The 21,802-nt window shown below is 49.5% G+C and overlaps 1 protein-coding gene across 1 annotated transcript in view; it reads right to left on the bottom strand.

The window, feature by feature from the left end:
- C7 (complement C7) overlaps positions 1 to 21,802 on the bottom strand; it is a 582,400-nt gene that overhangs the window by 267,151 nt on the left and 293,447 nt on the right. The gene's annotated exons all lie outside the window — the stretch shown is intronic.

Raw genomic sequence — 21,802 nt, 5'->3', positions numbered from 1 at the left:
AGTGCTTGGGAGCACAGGGTGGGTGATGTGAGGTCATCCTCCCACTCACTCACCAGGTCCAGTATGATGTGTAGTGGAAACCTGTACCTCCCATACACCTGGTCATCAGGCATCCCGAAAAGGCTGGTTCTGGGTGTGAATATTCTGGCCCTGACTATCCTCCTCCTCCTCCTTTGGTAGCCCACTGCCACTGCTGCTAGGAACGGTATGTTCATCCTGGCGTCTGAGCTTGTTATTGTTAAAGTCCGCAATTTCATGCATTGCGCGTGTTCTAGGCGAGCGTGTGACCCGCACACCCCTGGAATCCAGTTCCCAGTCCAATAGCGTGTGGAAATTCACACGCACCACGGGATACAGCGTGTGACCCGCGCACCCCTGGAATCCAGTTCCCAGTCCAATAGCGTGTGGAAATTCACACGCACCACTGGATACAGCGTGTGACCCGCGCACCCCTGGAATCCAGTTCCCAGTCCAATAGCGTGTGGAAATTCACACGCACCACGGGATACAGCGTGTGACCCGCACACCCCTGGAATCCAGTTCCCAGTCCAATAGCGTGTGGAAATTCACACGCACCACGGGATACAGGTTCGCTGACGTACTTGCGTGTGTAAGTGGCCGCGCACCCATTAAATACACGTACATAGGCCAATCGCGTGTACGCGCACTTTTGTCCAATTACACGCGATGACACTCTGACGTGCATTATCTCCACGTGTGCCCCGTCATCACGTGCTGAGTGGGGAACACCCTTGCGGGTCACGTCACAGACGCGCTTACGCGCTGAGGGACTCTGGTCCAATAGAATCGCGTATGCGTGCTGACGCGCTTACGCGCTAAGGGCCTTTCCTCGGATTTCATGCTGACGTGCAGGACATTCAAGTGCCAAATCACTCCGTATCAAGCTGGCCACGCGAAAACACACGGAAGCCCACGCTCCTGCCCAGAAGGCCGAGTTACTGCCCCCCAGTGCCCCGAGCAGCCTCCCACGTGCCATCTGCTGCTGCCTGCCTGCCTGCCTGCCTGCTGCCACCGTGCCCTGCCATTTGGTGCCTGCACATCAGCCATCTGCAGGGGTCCAGTTGCTGTGTCCACCCCTGCTGGAACTGAAGACTCCCGACTGGGATTACATCGCTCCACAGCCCAGCCCCAGGACCCAGTTGCCCACCCACACCTGCCTCTGGGGTTGCCATGTCGGGCACTTCCACATCTAGCACCAGTGGCAACCCCAGGCCAGAGGGGCAGAGGGGCACCAGCTTCACTGTCACCGAAGTTGGTGTCCTGGTGGAGCATGTCCTGGGGCAGTATGATGCCCTCTTTGGATCGTCCCGCGCCAGCAAGGAAGGACGGCAGAGGATCTGGGCCGACTGTGTGGTTGCCATCAACGCGGAGGGGGTGGCAACCCGCGACGTCCTGAAGATCAAGAAGCGCTGGGAGGACTTGAGGTCCAGGACCCTTGTGAAGGCCCGGCGCCTCGTGGAGGGGGGCCGGGGCCGCATGAGTTCCATCCAGATGAGGGTCCTGGAATGCGTACGCCCAGCGCTCCACGCCCAGATCCTTGAGAGGGAGGCCCGTCTGGAGTTGAGCGGTAAGTGTCCAAGCATTACTGTGTGAGACAGGGCATGTTGCGGTGTGCTGGTTCTATGATACTTGCTTGTATGTGTGCCATAGGCCATGTATGCATGTATGTGTGCAGGGACATCATGGTAATGCATGTGCGACCAGTGATGTGTGATGCACATGGTTGTTGCATGTGTTGAAATGCCGCATGGGGAGCCCTAATCAGATTTTGAACATGAGAGCATGCCAGTCTCTGTACCTGGACATGGGTGGGGGTGAAGGATGGGTGCTGATGCCAGGTACATATATGGTAGCCATGTCTGTGTGCCTGACCTGCGTGTCTGTGACTTGTGCATGCCATGGATGCATGACACATGTGTGTGACAATGCAGAGATTCAGTAAAGCAGCCAAATTACCTTTGTATCCGCTGTGTTTGGTGTGTTTGGGGCCAGATGGATGTGACTGAGGTGAAGTGTGTGCATGTGATGGGCATGAGCCATGATGCATGTGAGTTACATATCATTGAATGTTTCAAGAGTCCATTGGACATGCATGGAAATGTCCATGGCATGCACCATGCCTGTTACTGTGTGTGTTTTGCCTGGACTGACCCATGTGTTGTGGAGGGACATGATGGAAGTGTACTTTGACAGTGGTGCTCATCTGCTATTGCTTCCTGTCTAGGGGACCATTGTACAGTGCCCTGATGCTTGTGTTCTTTGTCTCCCTCTACGCAGCGGCTAGTGAAGAAGAGGGCGGAGACGGCGCTGTGGAGCAAGGCGGCGGGGATGCCCCCACGGCTGCAGCGGAAGGGGTGGGTGAGCCCCCACAGGGGCCTGCTACGGTGGGAGACGGTGAGGAGCCATCCAGGTTGGTGGTTTGCACAGAGGAGGAGGAGGCCGCCACTGGGGCACACATGGGGCCTGGTGGGGGCATCCCTGCTGGTGCAAGTGGTGCAGTCCAGGGCCAGGGGCAGGAGGCAGCACAGGTCACCGTGGAGGGGCCTGTGCATGTCGCTGTCCCTGACCCTGTGAGTGCACCACCATGCACCAGCAGGGATGCCCCGTCCCAGGCCTGTCCGCAGGTAGAGGGGATGGCCATGTCACCTGACTCCCCTCCACCTGCGGACGTGGGAACCCCTGGCCGTGCGGAGAAGGTCCTGATTGGGGTCGCGATGCGCACGGCTGTGATTCGTGATGCCGTGCGTGCTTCCCGGGAGGAGCACGCACGTCATCACGAAGTGCACCGTGCCGACGTGGCCCAATTGGGATCGGCCATGTTCGGGGGTTTCCTGCATGTGTTGGCCAATGTGGCGGCCCTCTCCTCCTCTGTGCAGGCTATCCACCAGTCGTTCTCCTTGCCGTCTTCCAGCCCAGATGCCACCAGGGCCCCCTGTGGACCTGCCCCGACCAATGCAGCCAGCTCGGTGGGGATCCCATCCCAGCCACAGTCGGGAGTCAGAGATCCAGCAGGGGTGGACACCAGAGCAACTGGACCCCAGCAGATGGAGGATGTGACGGCATCATCAGGCAGGGCACGTGCACGACGGCGTCGGTGGTTTCCATCAGCCTGGATGCCGTCGTGCTGGCACAGGCAGTTGCGTCGGAGGCAGCAGCAGGCTCAACGTGGGAGGCATCATGGCTCGGGGCCATCAACATCAGGGGTGCAGGCATCGGCCGGAGGGCAGGAGAACCCTGGAATGGGAGTGGCTTCCGTGTGGGAGAGGTTGTGCCAGCGGATAGGTGCGGAGCGGCAGCGGGCAGAGGAGGAACGGCTCACGATGGTCAGGGCGGAGGACTCCATGCGGAGGGCGCTGAGGCGGGCTGAGTGCCTCGAGGGTCTTCGCAGGGAGTTTGAGCTTGACACTGCGTTATCCCTGCGGGACCTCGGGGCCAGGGAACATGCCCGCCTCCAAGCCATTGACCAGGAGTTCGATGATGCCCTGGCCCATGACAACAACCAGTGAGCCGTCCGAATAGCCCGCTGCCTTTGTATATAGTTGTATAGTTAGGGTTAGGTTTCCTTTGTTTTTTTGATTTTTTTTTGGTTGCGATTGGACAATGCACCACCTTTTTGTATATAGTTCACTTTTTAGTTAGTAGTCAGTTAGGTTTAATTTGGTAGGGCTCATGGACCCAGGATGATCTTCTTCATTGGCTTATTTTATTTTTTCAGATTATTTTCTTGGACATTCATCTTGTTTAGTTTGATTTGCTTTGTGTTTTTTCTTATTTCATTTCCATTCTACTTGCTGTTAAATACATATTATTTTTTTATTCTTCAATGTGTCGTATCATCTCATTGCTTTCAGGCATGTCATGTTGGGTGTTTTGTCATTCACTTGCAGCCATTGTGTGTGTCAGACATGTGTTAAATTGCATTATTTAAATTGGGGGTGTAACATGTAATTGCCTTTGATATGTGGGTGGGTGTGATAGTTGGTTGGGCCTTTTGGCAGGGGAGGATGGGCATTACGGACATGATTGGGGAATGTTGGGACCCAGGTGCAGGGGGGCATGGATTGGACATGGGTGGGGGCCTGCTGGCAGGTGCCCCACAGTGCTGGGGGGTGGGGGTGGTGGGGGACATGAGTTGGACATGGGTGGGGGCCTGCTGGCAGGTGCCCCACAGTGCTGGGGGGTGGGGGTGGTGGGGGACATGAGTTGGACATGGGTGGGGGCCTGCTGGCAGGTGCCCCACAGTGCTGGGGGGTGGGGGGGTGGGAGACATGAGTGGGGGCCTGGCGGAGGGTGCCCCTGGTGGCTGGGGGGTGGGGGTGGTGGGTGACATGAGTGGGGGCCTGGCGGAGGGTGCCCCTGGTGGCTGGGGGGGTGGGGGTGGTGGGTGACATGAGTGGGGGCCTGGTGGAGGGTGCCCCTGGTGGCTAGGGGTGGGGGTGGTGGGAGACATGAGTGGGGGCCTGGTGGAGGGTGCCCCTGGTGGCTGGGGGGTGGGGGTGGTGGGAGACATGAGTGGGGGCCTGGTGGAGGGTGCCCCTGGTGGGTGGGGGGTGGGGGTGGTGGGTGACATGAGTGGGGGCCTGGTGGAGGGTGCCCCTGGTGGCTGGGGGGTGGGGGTGGTGGGAGACATGAGTGGGGGCCTGGTGGAGGGCGCCCCTGGTGGCTGGGGGGTGGGGGTGGTGGGTGACATGAGTGGGGGCCTGGTGGAGGGTGCCCCTGGTGGCTGGGGTGTGGGGGTGGTGGGTGACATGAGTGGGGGCCTGGTGGAGGGTGCCCCTGGTGGCTGGGGGGTGGGGGTGGTGGGAGACATGAGTTGGGCATGGGTGGGGGCCTGCTGGCAGGTGCCCCACAGTGCTGGGGGGTGGGGGTGGTGGGAGACATGAGTGGGGGCCTGGTGGAGGGTGCCCCTGGTGGCTGGGGGGTGGGGGTGGTGGGAGACATGAGTGGGGGCCTGGTGGAGGGTGCCCCTGGTGGCTGGGGGGTGGGGGTGGTGGGAGACATGAGTTGGACATGGGTGGGAGCCTGCTGGCAGGTGCCCCACAGTGCTGGGGGGTGGGGGTGGTGGGGGACATGAGTTGGACATGGGTGGGGGCCTGCTGGCAGGTGCCCCACAGTGCTGGGGGGTGGGGGTGGTGGGGGACATGAGTTGGACATGGGTGGGGGCCTGCTGGCAGGTGCCCCACAGTGCTGGGGGGTGGGGGTGGTGGGAGACATGAGTGGGGGCCTGGTGGAGGGTGCCCCTGGTGGCTGGGGGGTGGGGGTGGTGGGAGACATGAGTGGGGGCCTGGTGGAGGCTGACCCTGGTGGCTGGGGGGTGGGGGTGGTGGGAGACATGAGTTGGACATGGGTGGGGGCCTGCTGGCAGGTGCCCCACAGTGCTGGGGGGTGGGGGTGGTGGGGGACATGAGTTGGACATGGGTGGGGGCCTGCTGGCAGGTGCCCCACAGTGCTGGGGGGTGGGGGTGGTGGGGGACATGAGTTGGACATGGGTGGGGGCCTGCTGGCAGGTGCCCCACAGTGCTGGGGGGTGGGGGTGGTGGGAGACATGAGTGGGGGCCTGGTGGAGGGTGCCCCTGGTGGCTGGGGGGTGGGGGTGGTGGGAGACATGAGTGGGGGCCTGGTGGAGGGTGCCCCTGGTGGCTGGGGGGTGGGGGTGGTGGGAGACATGAGTGGGGGCCTGGTGGAGGCTGACCCTGGTGGCTGGGGGGTGGGGGTGGTGGGAGACATGAGTTGGACATGGGTGGGGGCCTGCTGGCAGGTGCCCCACAGTGCTGGGGGGTGGGGGGTGGTGGGGGACATGAGTTGGACATGGGTGGGGGCCTGCTGGCAGGTGCCCCACAGTGCTGGGGGGTGGGGGTGCAAGGGGACATGAGTTGGTGTTAATTAGTTCAAGGAGACATGTGCCTTTGCTGGGGGGCATGCCCATGGTGGGTGGGCTGCCTGCGGGACATGACCAGGGATGCAGGGTAGTCCCCTGTGGTGTGGGCTGCCTGCAGGGGCCGTGGAGGGTGTACAGGGTACACCTGGGAGGACCCACACTGTCAAATCACATGTGGAACTTCCCGCGCACCCCTGATATACACGCGCCCAGGGTATTCGCGTGTGGAACTTCCCGCGCACCCCTGAAATACACGCGCCCAGGCTATTCGCGTGTGGAACTTCCCGCGCACCCCTGAAATACACGCGCCCAGGCTATTCGCGTGTGGAACTTCCCGCGCACCCCTGAAATACACGCGCCCCCAGGCTATTCGCGTGTGGAACTTCCCCCGCACCCCTGAAATACACGCGCCCAGGCTATTCGCGTGTGGAACTTCCCGCGCACCCCTGAAATACACGCGCCCCCAGGCTATTCGCGTGTGGAACTTCCCCCGCACCCCTGAAATACACGGGCCTAGGCTATTCGCGTGTGGAACTTCCCGCGCACCCCTGAAATACACGCGCCCAGGCTATTCGCGTGTGGAACTTCCCGCGCACCCCTGAAATACACGCGCCCAGGCTATTCGCGTGTGGAACTTCCCGCGCACCCCTGAAATACACGCGCCCAGGTTATTCGCGTGTGGAACTTCCCGCGCACCCCTGAAATACACGCGCCCAGGCTGTTCGCGTGTGGAACTTCCCGCGCACCCCTGAAATACACGCGCCCAGGCTATTCGCGTGTGGAACTTCCCGCGCACCCCTGAAATACACGCGCCCAGGCTATTCGCGTGTGGAACTTCCCGCGCACCCCTGAAATACACGCGCCCAGGCTATTCGCGTGTGGAACTTCCCGCGCACCCCTGAAATACACGCGCCCCCAGGCTATTCGCGTGTGGAACTTCCCCCGCACCCCTGAAATACACGCACCTAGGCTATTCGCGTGTGGAACTTCCCGCGCACCCCTGAAATACACGCGCCCAGGCTATTCGCGTGTGGAACTTCCCGCGCACCCCTGAAATACACGCGCCCAGGCTGTTCGCGTGTGGAACTTCCCGCGCACCCCTGAAATACACATAGCCCGCTCCCCCAGGCCCGATCGCGTGAGGAACTTCACGCGAACCCCTGTAATACACGTAGCCCGCACCCCCATCACGCGAACCCCTGTAATACACGTAGCCCGCTCCCCCAGGCCCGATCGCGTGAGGAACTTCACGCGAACCCCTGTGATGCACGTACCCTGCTGAAATCGCGTGTTAGGCTTCCCGCGCACCCCGGTATACACGCACACGTATTTTTTGTCAGCGGGTGTCCGTGTTTGTGGGTACCCCTTTGCACGTCATTTTTCCTGGAGGGCCACAGTATGGGACATTCATCATGGCAGTATATAGGTGCGATTTGTTGGCGCACCTTTTGGCGCACATTTCTTACAGCCGCAGAGACGCTACCGCCTGCTTTCTTGTGGCGGTCGTGTTTGTGCCTGTGCGCTGGTTTGAGCGTGCGCTTTTTTCCCCTATTCTATTCCATGAATACGTGTTGTAGGCGAGCGTGTGGGCGTTCCGCGCACTTGTGCCCTGTACTTCCCCCGTGACGCCCACGTTTTGGCAAGTTGTTCCCCATTGCGAGTGTTACGCCCGTGTTCCGCCTACTTTTGTTGCGTGCGCCGCGCTATGTGCGAATTTCGCTGTGGCCTGTGCGATTTTCGCTGTGACCTGGCGCACGCTGTTAGATGGCCTGTGCGCCAACGTGCACCGCGCACTTTTTTATCGCACATCCGCTGGTTTTCTCGCGCACGGCCTTCCATGAATCGACGTGCGCTGCTTTTCGTGCGATTTTCGCAATTGCACTGCGATTTTCGCTATTCCACTGCGATTCGCACGTTTTTGCCCACTTGCGCCGCGCTAATTATTCCATGAATCGGCCCCATTGTATTTTATAAAGATCCCAGGCAGTTGCAAACCACAAAAGGCTTTACTTATTTTTCTATATAAAACAAAATATGCAAGAAATGTAATCACAATACACATTTTTTCTTTTATGCACTAAACACTTTATAAACCAGTGTTGTAATGTACACAAAACCAATCCCAAAATGGCCGAATGTATTCACTAAGGAATGTCATAGAACCTTAGTAGGGTAGAAAGTGAAAATGGACAACACACACAAAAAACTCAATGGAACCATAGAGTTTTGCATGCACTTGTATTTAATGGCTTTGTGCAACTGTTTTTGTGTACGTGACGAAGCAGCAGGAGCGCTGCGAAAACGCATTGTACCATGACAAATCTGTCTCTTCTTGATGCCTAATAAAACTGGATAAGTGAACAAACTCACTGTAGTTTGATGGGCTGATTTCCTGAACTGGCGTACGACCGCAACAAGAGAGTGCCGTCCTCCTTTGGAAGAAGTGAAACCACTTCTTATTTTTTCGAAATATATATATATATATATATATTCTTTTTTTTTTATTTGGCTGAAACATGATCAACCTTTCCACACAATACATAGTTACCACTTTACAACAATAGATACAATAAAATATCATAAGAAACAAGAGATAAAAATAATGTTCTGCAATTCATCTTCTATCAAATTTATCACCACATCTATTAATCTTAATCTATTCAAATATTAATCATATTAACAAATCTTATTGTTGCTAAAATCAAATGTTCAAATTGGCTGCTAAAAATCATCGCCCATAGCTTATCTTCTGTTAAATTTCTAAAGAAGCTAAAATATTTTTCCAAATATAACTTTCTTTTGTCCATCAACTTTGGACAGGAAACCAACAAATGTTTCATTGTTTCTATTTACAAAGTATTGCAACAAAAATGACAACATTCAAAAATGACAACATTGATGTTCTATTGGCCACTTCAATCTTGTTCCTATAACTTCCCTTGTAGGCCATAGATTTAAGCATAATCTTAGAAATGCATTACGCATTTTACAACAGTCACATTTCCTTAAATATTCTGAAAGGGTATTGAGTGCATTATCTTCATATCTAATATTTCTAAAAATCTTATAATAGCAACATTGATCCAAGGTTTGACACCAATCGTTTCTCCATAACTTAATTTTTGCTTTATCAGGAGAGGATAAAAAAGTGTCCAGTGACACATTAGCAACGTTCAAGCTTTCCAAACAGTCTCCCCTCAATTATAGTTGTAGATCTAACATAGTTGTAGTTCAAGTATATTTCTAATGGATGGTAGAAAAGAATTTGATTGCACTAACAAACATTTCCTCAACAAGGATAGAGCTTTCCACTTGAACATTGCCGAGAGGGAAATCAACCCCAATTCGTAGTGAATGAGCTGAACCGGTAATGCCCCTGTAAGACTTAAAACTCTTTTCCAGAACAAACTTTCGACCAGGTTCCAGTTCAGATTACAAGGTGATAATATTGTATCAGCTCTATATGTGTGCGTTGAAACCACCTTTTGCTGATAAAATGTAATCAGTGGGTCACATGTGTATTGACCAAATCTACAATGGATTATCATTCCCTGTAATGCAGATGTTTATGCAGCTTCTGGCAGGTTGTTTGTTGGTAAAGACCCCCAAATAGCTATACTCCTTAACCCGTAACAATTGAAAGTTATAGAGGGCCCATTTAAAGGTTTTTTTTTCCGTCTTGGTTTAGGTTCAAGGCACATGATATTTGATTTATTGATATTTATTTTGAAGCCATTTTCTTTGGCATACAACTCCAGGCTTGTTAATTGCCTTTGATGCCCCACAGGTGTCTGGTCCATAAGGACCAAATCGTCCACGTATAACAGTCTAGAGGGTGGGGAGGCACCCAAATTTGGGAGAAACAAATGAGCACCATTCAAATATACTCCTAAATTAGCTATAAAGAGGTTAAATAAAGCAGGGGCCAGAATACACCCCTGCTTTAGTCCTCTACGAGTAGGTATTGATTTAGTTTATTGGCCATTGTGATTTAACCTCACCTGTATACAGGTTCCTGAGTATAATTTCAATGTTATTTCAAGCAGTGAAAGAGGGCAGCCCCAATTCTCAAATTTTGCCCATAGGAAAGTTTGATATACACAATCTAAAGCCTGCTTGAAATCAATAAAGGCTAATTACACTGGTTTCTCCACTGCATAAACATTCCTTTTAATAATCACCAACGAGAATAAATTGTCCAATGTGCCTAATCCTGCAATAAACCCAGTTTGATACAGACCAAAAGTGTAAGAGTACCTCACCCAATTCATCCGATGTCTCAGGATTAACCTATCAAATGCCTTACCCTGGGCATCTAGGAGAGCTATGGGTAGATAATTCTGTTGATCTAAGTGGTCCCCCTTTTTAAAAATCAGTATTCTTACCAATGTCGTCTAAGAGGGAGGAAGTTGTCCAGTCAGCAAACATAGTTACCAAGATTAAGGCCCATTCTTGCGGATGGTGCTGGCGAATTTGTAGTTTTGCATATTATATCCAAGATGTCATCCAAGTCAAAGGAAATTGGCCATTAATATTGAGTGACTTCTTCCTTGACCTGTTCCTGCCTAGGATCCAAATCAAATAGTGCACTAAAATGGGCTACCAGGTGACCTCAGCTATAGGATTAACTTGTGAAGCCATCTGTTGGCTAGTACTCATAAAATGTAACAAAGACCAAATCTGAGCACTATTTTTACTAGCTATAGTAGCCAACCTATGTTCAGTATCTCTTTTGGCTAGGATGCACTTATAGCCCAGCCTCCAATTCCTAAATTGTTGTTAAAGATGTTTAAACTTCGTAACCCTCTCTCCCAATGGCAAAGACCTCAATAATCTCAGTTCCACCCAATATGAACATTTCTTAGCTTGGAGTTGTAAATCAAAAACATGTTTATGCGGAACCAAACCCCTCAATGAAGTATTATATTTGAACGTAAACAGATTTAACATAGTTGTATAGTCAACACAATATTGATTTAATATACCATAGGCAGGCCAGAGTTAGGAGCCAGGAGATCGTTTTAAAACTTTTTTCTTCCAAACATCGAGAGAGAGGAGGGATAGCTGAGAGAATAGCAATTAGAATAAATGGGGGAGATGCTGAGTGCCATTGAGGTGTAGGAGGTTGGGGGGACAGAGGGAGAGGCTGCAAAACGCATGAGTAACTCACCAGGCGGCTTAGCAGCTGAAGGCAGGCAGGAGGATGCGCAGGTGTAAAACACACCTAGATTCGAATTTATCCAAAATCACAACAATGCAGTACAAAATAGGAGCATGTGCAGGTGTAAAACACACCTAGATTAAAAAATGTCCAAAAGCACAACAATGCAGTACAACGTAGGAGGATGCGCAGATGTAAAACACACCTATATTCCCATTTTTCCAAAAGCACAACAAAGCAGTACAACATTGGAGGAGGTGCAGATGTAAAACACACCTAATCTCAATTTACAAGCAGGCTCTGAGATGCAGCAGAAAACAAACCAAGTGCGGAAGAAAGTGCAGCAAGAAAATATGACATTTCACGTGATGTAGGATTACAATAGAAAGGCCTAATTAGGCAAGAGCCAGAGAAGAAGAAAGAAGCAGGGGTACCCTAGTCAGCAGTCCTACCCCATTTGCAACATTGGGGGAGAGTAGATCCATCATAGGCATGGTTACAGTTTTCCCTAGGCTGTACATGGCAAGCAGAGAGTCCAGGGCAACCAGAACTGATCCGGACTGCCTGGGAGCCAGTGTCACAGGGGGACAAACTATGAGGAGGCATGCCAGTCAGGGGTGTAACCAAGAGTCTGGTGGACATTTGTGATGCCGAGCCATGACCACCACGGTCACACAGTCAGGCAGGGATGCAGGGCCTTATGAGTGGGCCTTGTAGAGGGGGCCGGCTAAGCCTGCACAGCAGACAAAGGAGACCGCAATAGGCACCAGTAACAACAGTGGCGGCCATCTTGGAAACTGCAGGCCATGCTCACGGACAATGAGGCCCAACTAGGCCAGAGCCTGAACTTGCATAGTAAGCATATATTTCTGGATACGGGCAACGAGATAATACAAAAGCACAAGTGCCATTGTGTGTGCAATTAGGGTCGTGTTATCCATTAAAACAAAAATGCAATAGTTATGCCAATATAGGTATCCTTTGTTCCTTGGTTACTAACCCAGATAGACCAATTTGGTAACACTAAGTTGTGATCACTCCTTCTTTGTTTGAGGATCCTAAAATGATCAATCCACATAAATATATTACTTGAGACAAAGAAATAAGCTATTGTACTAGAGTGATTGTACCTGGAGCAAGTTGGCTGTGAGTAAATAGCCCCTTTAATATTTCCATTGACCATGTGGAAACCTCTTAGTTCCATCAAATCCTGCCAGCTCTTAGCCCTCTTTTGTGCCGCAGGACCATTTAGACTCAAACATGTGAGGTTCAAATCTCGAGCTATTATCACGTCAAAAACTGTGGGATCTAAAGCACAGAAGTTCAAAAGCTTCCCTACCCTATTCAGAAAAGATTAATTGGTAATCCCTAAAGGGTTCTGATATAAATTTAATAGTCCCATGGCCCACCCTTGGCCCCCTAGCGTGTTTCCCCATGTCAACTTCGTCAGTTGAATACATGGATTCAGGGGTACCCAAGGATCTAGAGTAAAGCCTATTCCGTTTCAATAGGCAGTTAAGAGGCCCAGTGTAGGGTGGCCATATTGGTCTCTAATCGCACAGGATAGACTAAGGGAGTAACTATCCAAAACGGGGGATGGGAGCATAAGCCATGTCTCCTGCAAAAAATGACATCCCAAAAACCTAGCAGGTTGTCTTGTTTAAGTAACACATGTTTATATTCCTTAGTTTCCATGATGCCATTTTTATATTCTCAACCATGTTGGCGCTCCTTCGCTAGTGGGGGGGCGGCTCTATTAACCAAAGCTTCAGGAAGCAAAGACCAATTACCTCCCCCTAGGGTCAGTCAGAGTTGGTTCCACATACTCTATCTCTCTGGATCTCATCAGATTTATCTGAGGACATGCACCCTAAGAGGCAAAAAATTGATGGGTTCAGTATTAATATTTGAGGCAGCGGGGAGTTAGTTCGAAGCATTTAGAATTTCTTCTCTGTCAGCCTCAAATATATAAAATCCTAGTGGACGGAGATGTTTACCCGCATCCAATATTGCCTCGGAAACCAGTCTTGAAGGAACCTGCAATAACACTTTGTCCAAGATTTTTTCATTAATAAATTAAATTAATGCAGATTGAATTGATCTCAAACTAGGCATAGTATCAAACAATCTTAAAACATTTGAACTATTCAATGTTAATGATACATTTGAATCTACCAAGCGTTCCAATAATAAACAATGATGGGAAGTTGGGTCATATGCAAACATGGAACTGGGAGGGAGCTGGTGACTGCTGGATGGAATTGCCCCAATGCTTCAGCCGAATTAGCCTTCAAAGTATATTGTGAGATTTGTACTGGCTTCTATCTTGTTAGGGAGAATTCTCAGAAATGTGCTAATTCCTCTCTACCTTAGAGACCCCCAGCAACTTTGCTGGATTTTGAGGACTTGAATTTTTAACCTGGGGAGAGTGAGACTGGTTTTTCCTACTCTCATGTATTTTAATGTGATTTTGAACACTGTGTTTCTTTTGGTTGTGGAGTCTGACAACTTCCAGAGGCATCATCTTTTACATTGTGTCACGCAGCACCTTCAGTGCAGTGGCACAGGGAAGTTTTCAGATTTCCAAAAGGTTTAAATACCTTCTCTTGGATAAACTACTGTTTCCAAGAGCAGTAAAGTGAAAGTGACTTTACTTACATTTGTAAGTTTCTAGACCCAGTGCACACTATCTTACAATAGGGTGCTGGAGGGGTTACTTAGTATCCCTTTTGTCTAACTTCTCATGTAACATTTTTATGTTAACCTTTCCTTGATGAATGGTTGGTGGCAGTGGTTTACTTTTTACTACTGTTGTGTGTTTTTACCGGGGGCTGCGTTCACAGCCACGGTATAGCCCCATCGATGCCCATTTTGACAAAATGCCCCGGTCTTCTTTTTTCGCCATTTCTTGTTGGAAAGTTCCTTCTTGAGATTTACACTGCATGCCAAACCAGGTTTGGTCCCTTTGTTCATTTTGTCTTTGGCGGGATTCACTGGTGAAGACCGCCTTTGGCGCCAGCATATCTGTCAGGGAATGAGCAAGGGAGGTGCCCGAAACTCCCTGTGCTTAGTCCCCTTGGTTACAGGAATTCACCCAAAGGTGATTGGCTGGAGGGCTGTCCTCGGAGGACAGCAACCTTGCTGTGTGATTGACAGCTAAGCTGCGAATTAATGGGAGAAACCTGCATAAAAGGCGAGGCTTTTTGCTTGGAAGGCAGAGTCGACCACTAGACGAAAGAATCCGAACAAGAACTTGGAAGCGACGCCTGCTGCAACTCCTTGACCATTGGCTAGCCCGGTGAAGCACTGCTACAGTGCCGAAGCTCCGAATTTGCCTCGACTAGAGAAGACCTGCAAAGGACGACTTCTCCCCTTGGGTTGATGGGATCAATCGACCCCAAGACAAGCTCATTTGGAAATCCTCCCAGAGCTGGCAATACTTCCATTGCTGCTGCAGGAACCGATTGCCAGGGAGATGAACACCAGAATCGAGTGAGTGTCTTTAAGTCGGACCCGAGCTCCAGGAAGATCCTCCGGACTCCAAGGATGCAGGACTAACCAAACCTGAGCTACCTCAAAAGAGTGCTGGACCCCAGATGCGCAGAAAGTCCATAGTGATATCCGAGAACCACAGTGGTGCTATTTGCGAGAGTCGCGAGGAGCTGAAACCGCAAAGTGCCACTGATTTGAAGTTTGCTTGTTGCCGCCACCGACCTTCCATTCATAGGGCAGGAGTCCCCAGATGTCCTCCCTCTTATCCCCACGACTGAGGCCCAGGAGCAACAGGATCTGCAGACCTACACAGGAACAGAAACCAGCTGCAAGCAGTATTTCTTCTAACCAAAGGTACTGTAAAACTAAGAGGACTTACCTCTTGTTGTGTAGCCGTGCTAGCTCTGAGTTGAGACTTGCCTTGTTTGTATTTGCAGAGTTGCTTACAGCTTTGCCCATCACAAGCCTCTCACTTTGTGGCCCTACAGTGATTTCATTTTAGACAAAAACTTCAAAACCATTGTGCAAGACTATCTACCTACCTGCAAGAAGTGCTTCAGCTCACCTAGACTTTTGCTCAACTAACATTATCTGTCCTGGCTCACTGAAAGACTCTTCTTACCTCTGACTTTGTGCTTTGCCTTTCCCCCAGGAAAGTGTTAATTAACTTTGCATTGGAGGATTCAAAAAGTACTTACCTGCTTAAAAATATTTGTTAACCCTTGTTTCATTCCCTTATCTTCTTATTTAACACAACCTCAGTATTGCTCTAAATGTACCAGTGATATATTAATGTCCACAGCATCCTAGTTATTTAAGTCACCTCAGGGTGTAAGAAGAATCTGTATGCCATCCCAAATGGGTATTTGCTGATTTAAAGAAACTGAGAGAGTGTAATTGTGAAGTGTATTTTTGTGTTACTTCTATATTGCTCCCTTCTATAGAAGGCTTATTCAACTGGCTGTTGAATAAATTAATAAGTGCTTGAAAAAGAAACCTTGAGTGTAAGTGTTTATTTGGATACTTGTCACTGTGAATCTCTGTATAACAACCTTACTGCTCACATTGTCCCCTCTTGAGTTAAGCCTGGCTGCTCAGTCACTCTATCAACATGTGTAGTACATGCTTATACCAAAGGTTGGGTTAACTATTGCCAAGAGGTCAAGCTGGTGCAGTCTCCCACAGGGTACTGCATATAATCTTGCCTAACACTAGTGTCAGCAGTGGGATCTATTGTAGAGTTGTTACATTGAGTATTTGTTTTGCTTTTGTTCAACTAAAACCTTCACAAGGCTAAGCTCCACTAGAACAGCAATTGTAACATGCCAAATATGGATAACTTCAGTCAGGAAGCCGTGATCATTTTAACAGTACATCAACTGAAAGAAATGTGTAAGATCAGGAATCTCCCTGTTAAAGGAATGAAAAATGAGTTGATTGCAAGATTGTTGAACCACCAAAGTTTGGCTAGTAGGGCTGTCACAGCTACTAACCAAGGAAATGTGGAAATTGATAATGAGGATGATAATTCAGAGTCTAACCCTAATGTCTTAGAAGAGTCAGAGGAGGGAGAGGAGTCCCATGATAGGAGCCCCTCTGTGCCTCACAGGTCATTTTGCCTCTACCTATATCTACTGGGACCCCCACAACGTCCATCACACAGTCCAGAATGTGTGTCTCTTGAAAGAATGAGAAAAGGTTGCAAGCTCAAGCTCAAGCCAAACATCAGGACATCAAACTCAGGCAATCGGAAATGTGACATGCTCATGAAATGAAAAGACTGTCTCTTGAAAATGTTTCCCTCCCAGAGTCCTCTAGGTCTTCCAGTCACAATAGGTCTTGACTGCCTAAAGAAGCAGTGAGTATCTATGAATTGAAACTTGATATTTTGGATTGGTTGGGTGCGCTGTGAATACAATCATGGGATTTAGGGTCTCACAGGGAATCAGTTGATTCCTTGGCTTTTGTGTAGGGTTCCTCAGGTCGCAACTGATGCTGTAATGGAGGTGGGTGAACTTGAAAGACAGGAGTATGAGAATGTGAAGCTGGCTTTGATAGCCAGATTTGGGAAAACTCTTTGCCAGTACCTTAAGAGGTTTAGGACCCTTAAAAAGACTGCTGGTACCCCTTGGGCTACCTGGGTATGTGAATGTTTGAAAATCTTAGATAGTTGGTTGGTTTAAGGGTTACCGAGTGAACTCCTTTGAAGGAATGAGAAATCTGTTTTTGTTAGAGTCTATTTTTGATTCCTGCTCTCCTGAGCTGAGACAGCACTTGGCTGACTCCAAAGTGATTGATCTCAAGAAGCTAGCAAAGGCTGCTGACTTGTGGGTTGCCAACAGGGCCACTCACACGGATTCTGGGGCCACTCACAAAAAGGATGAGGGGAAGCCGCACAAGAAAGATTAAAAAGAGAATTCCAAATCTAACCACCCATATGAGGGCCACAAACATAAGAAGGGTAAGCCACATGGGAAACCAGGTCAGTCTAGTGAAACCTGTGGTACTAAACCAGAGGGAGGTCAGCAGAAGCCCCCATTCCAGAAAGCATTTGGTAAATGTTATGCTTGTGGGTCAACTGACCATGTGAAAGGTGATCCCAGAGGCAAGGTTACACCTTCAGGGATCCAAACTGCCTCCTTAGCCTTCATCCCTGAGGATGAAGTTCATATGGCGAGTGGTAAGATTCAAGTATTGGCTGAAGACCCCATTGGAGTCTCAGCTAGTGTTCCCTTAGTATCCTTGGGTCTGTGGGAACAGCAAAATGTAGATGTATATAACTCTATTCCAAATAATGCCAAAGAATATTACAAGGACAGTGTACTTGTGAATGGGTAGGAGACTCCTGCCATTAGAGACACTGGGGCCAGAATTACTGTAGTGGATGAAATATTTTTTAGGCCAGAGGATGTTGCTAAGGCACCTAAGGCTCCCACTAAGCTTGCTGGAGGCCCATTCCAAATGATTCCTAGACTACCAGCTCTCATTCAGTGCAACAATATGACTGTGAGGATTCCTGACACTGTACAAAGTGAGGTGCCTGGTAGAGTCCTGTTGGGGAATGACTTAAATAGTCGTGCAGTTGCATCAAGCACCCCCAGGCCTCCCAGTAAAAGGAAGCAGGAGCAAATGAGATTGGCCAGAGACGCAACTTTAGGTGACTCTCAGGAGGAAGCTACAGAGGAACCTATAACTTCCAGTCCACAGGAAGGACACCCTTCAACTTCTAGGACAAAGAAAGAGGCAAAGGGGAAACCCAAGGTCTCAAGAAAGAAGAAAGGTGTCACACCTGTTCAAAGGACACAGACATCCCAGAGAGGACAGTCCAAGGTAACACATTTGACCCCCTCGACTAGCTGAGGCTGAGTGTGAGGAACAACCAGAGAATGGTGATGCAGCTACTGGTGGTGAAAGAGAGTTGGAAGAAGCCCTTCCCTATGTTGGAGATCTGGCTCCTTTAGACCTTCCTGAGCTGCAGAATGTGCTTACAGCAGGTGGACTCTCTAGGTCAGACTTCAGCAGAGGTAAAAGAGAGTGTCCAACTCTTGAAGGACTTCACCAACAGGCAGCTTCCCAGCTGGATGGGCAAGAGCCAGGGAAGCACAGGATGTACTGAGAGGATGGCCTCCTTTACAGTGAGCCTATTGAGTCTAACCCAGGGGACTACAGAAGACTTGTAGAGCCTCAGGAGGTGAGACCCCAGTTCCTACAGTTAGCCCATGAGATTCCCATGTGATTCCTTTAACTGGTCACTTACGTTTTAAGAATTTCTCTACATTTCTACTTGCCCAAGATGGGGTCTGACGTAGATAAATTTTGTGGAAGCTGTCACACTTTTCAGACTTCTGGCAAGAGTGGAGCCAAGAACGTGGCACCATTGGTTCCCCTCCCAGTGGTGGGACTTCCTTTTGAGAGGGTAGGGATTGATATTGTTGGTCCCCTAGACCCTCCCACATCTTCAGGCAACCATTTTATATTGATTGTGGTAGACCATGCTACCGGGTATCCTGAGGCCATGCCTATGAGGACTGTTACTGCCCAGGCAGTGGCTAAGGCCCTCCTTGGTATCTTTACCAGAGTAAGTTTCCCTAAGGGGGTTATCTTAGATAGAGGGATCAATTTTATGTCCCACTACATGCAAGCAATGTGGAAAAACTGTGAAGTGACCTACAAGTTCTCAACAGCCTACCATCCCCAAACCAATGTGTTGGTGGAGAGGTTTAATAGAACTAAGAAGTGCATAATAGGTGCTTTAGAAGAACCCCTTAGAAGAAAGTGGGACCTTTTACTGCCATGCCTTCTCTTTGCTTATAGAGAAGTCACCAGGAAGGGGTTGGTTTCAGCCCCTTTGAGCTCCTCTATGGTCATCCGGTTAGTTGTCTGTTGGCCCTAATCAAGGAAGGGCTGGAGAGTGCTCCTTGCCTCAAGCCAGTGAGAGTCACTGACTATGTGTTAGTTCTCCGAAGGAGAATGACACAAATGATGACAGAAGCTTCTGATAACTTGAAAGCAGGTCAGGCTCTGATTAAAGATTGGCATGAACAGAAGGCCAACATGGTTGAGTTTACTCAAGACCAGCTCGTTCTAGTAATGGTACCTACAAGGTAGAGGGCATTACAGTACAAATGGATTGGACCCTTCAAGGTTGTGGGCAAACTTGGAGAGGTCAGTTATTTAGTGGACTTGGGCAATCCCCAGGAGGCCGCCAGGGTCTTTCACACTAACCACCTAAAGGCATATGTATCCGGGCCAGAATTGGGAGATTTGCTCTTAGCATTTTATCAAGAGGAGGAGGAGAGTGAACCTCTACCTGACCTTCTCAGGGGACAGCCTTTAGCTGGAAAAATAGAAGGAGTTAATCTCTCTTCTGATCTGACTCTGCAACAACAGGAGGAGTGCAAAGTTCTGTTGAATCAGTTTGCCTCCCTGTTTTCACTGACACCAGGCTTGACCCGCTTGGGGCAAGCATACTATACTCACTCGTGACTGTCTGCCTGTCAAAAGTAGGGGTTATAGAATGTCAGACCATGTAAGAACCCACATAAAGGAAGAGGTCAAGAATATGCTTGATCTGGGGGTAATAGAGTCAACTACAAGTCCATGGGCTAGTCCAGTTGTGCTAGTGTCAAAGGCAGGATCCAATGAGTTGAGATTCTCTGTGGACTACAGAGCTCTAAATGCAGTCACCATGACTGTTGCCCATCCCTTTACCTAGGACAGATGAACTGGTGGATAAACTTGGTTCAGCCAAGTACCTCAGTACATGTGATCTAACATCAGGCTATTGGCAAATAGCTCTGACAGTCCATGCCAAGGAGAAAACTGCATTTTCCACCCCAGGAGGCCTCTACCAGTTTAAGGTTATGCCTTTTGGACTACAACAATGCACCTGCTACATTTCAAAGGATGGTAAATCATGTTCTGAATGGGATGGAGGACTTACGCATGGCATACTTGGATGACATTGCACTGTTCAGCCCCACTTGGGAAGAACATATTGACCACCGAGGATATGTATTTCAGGCTCTTGAGCAGGCCCATCTGACCATAAAGGCAAGCAAGTGTCAAATTGGTCAGATTAAAGTGGTCTACCTTGGACATGAGGTAGGAGGAGGTGAAGTCACGCCATTGCCTAGCAAAGTACAAGCTGTACAAGACTGGGCCACCCCTACTACTCAAACCCAGGTGAGAGCCTTTTTAGACCTCACTGGCTACTATCGGAACTTCATTGAGAACTATGGGACCATAGGTTCTCCCTTGAATGTGATCTCCTCAGCCAAATTCCTCAAGAAGGTCAGGTGGAATGAGGAGTGCACTAAGGCATTTGAAGGACTTAAGAAAGCCCTTTGTCAAGCTGCAGTCTTGAGAGCTCCTGACTACAACCAATCCTTTATTGTACAAAATTGATGCTTTCAATACAGGGATAGGTGCAGTTCTGAGTCAGCTGGATGAGAAAGGCAGGGAACACCCTATCTGCTTCATCAGTAGGAAACTGAATGACCGTGAAACAAGGTGGCCAACAATTGAAAGAGAATGTTTTGCAATTGTGTGGTCTTTGAAGAAGTTTAGGCCATACTTGTTTGGATCTACTTTTGTAATTCAAACAGACCACCAACCCTTTATTTTTTTTAATTAATTTTATTCAAACCAAACAACAATACAAACCAAACACGGAGTACATATATCAACAGTTCAATTGTTCACTACTTAATTTTGGTTACTGCTCCCCCATCCCACCCCCCTTTATGAGCCTATTTATTCCACACGCTCTGAATCTGCCGTACATGGTGGGGTCTCGCTTCCCGTGGATTCTGTCAGATCTTGTATTGTTCCAAATAATTCTGCTATTAATGATTTCCATGCCATCAGGGTTCCTGCCTCCTCCTCTCCCCCTGCATTACTTGCCTCTTGCCATACCATCGTTTCTGCCTCTGCCCATTTCTGCAACTCTTTCCACCACATCTCACCCGTGGCCTGTGACATGTCTTCCATCCCATGGTAATCCTTCGTTTTGCAAGCACATGTTAGATCTTTCAGTTTACCAACATGCTTAAGTTTCTGTGATCCGGGGAACCCCCCCAGCAAGCAGGCCCAGGCTGTATCTATGATGATCGTGACCTCCTTTTCCGCTAGTTTCTGTGCCACTTCACCCCAGAAACGCTCAATTACTGGGCATGACCAAAACATGTGCATCATGTCAGCCTTTTCCTCATCACATTTGGGGCATGCTTGTCGTCCAGCATTTTAAAACCTGGATATCCTCAGAGGTGTCATGTATGCTCTGTGCGTTATATACAATTGTATCTGTTTTAGTCGCGCATTCCTTGACACCTTCTTGTGGTACCCCAGGGCACATTCCCACATACCATCCTCTATCAGGGCTCCTACTTCCGCTTCCCAGTCTAGTCTCAATTGTGTCGAATCCTTCCCGACCTAGACATCACCATCTCGTACAGTCTAGAAATCTCATGCCCCCCTTCCGATATATCATATATTGCCTCTATGATAGCATCTGGTTCTTCTGCCAATACTGTTTCAGGCCATGTTTTCCGGATTCTCTGCACCATTCTGTGATATGTAATATACTGGCCCGTGTGTAACCCCGTTTCCTCCCCAAGCACTTCAAAATCCGTAATGGTCCCCTCTTGCCAGATGTCCCCTAACGTTACCAGCCCCACCGATTCCCAGTGGTTCCTGATTATCATTCTCAGCTGCTTATCTTCCCCTGCCAATGCAACCAGTGGTACCTG

The sequence above is a fragment of the Ambystoma mexicanum genome, chromosome 6p, assembly GCF_040938575.1.
Source record: "Ambystoma mexicanum isolate Mex_15411 chromosome 6p, UKY_AmexF1_1, whole genome shotgun sequence".
NCBI classification, from domain to species: Eukaryota; Metazoa; Chordata; class Amphibia; order Caudata; family Ambystomatidae; genus Ambystoma; species Ambystoma mexicanum.
Note: the sequence above shows the minus strand (reverse complement) of the source record. Positions and strands in the feature narration are given on the sequence as shown.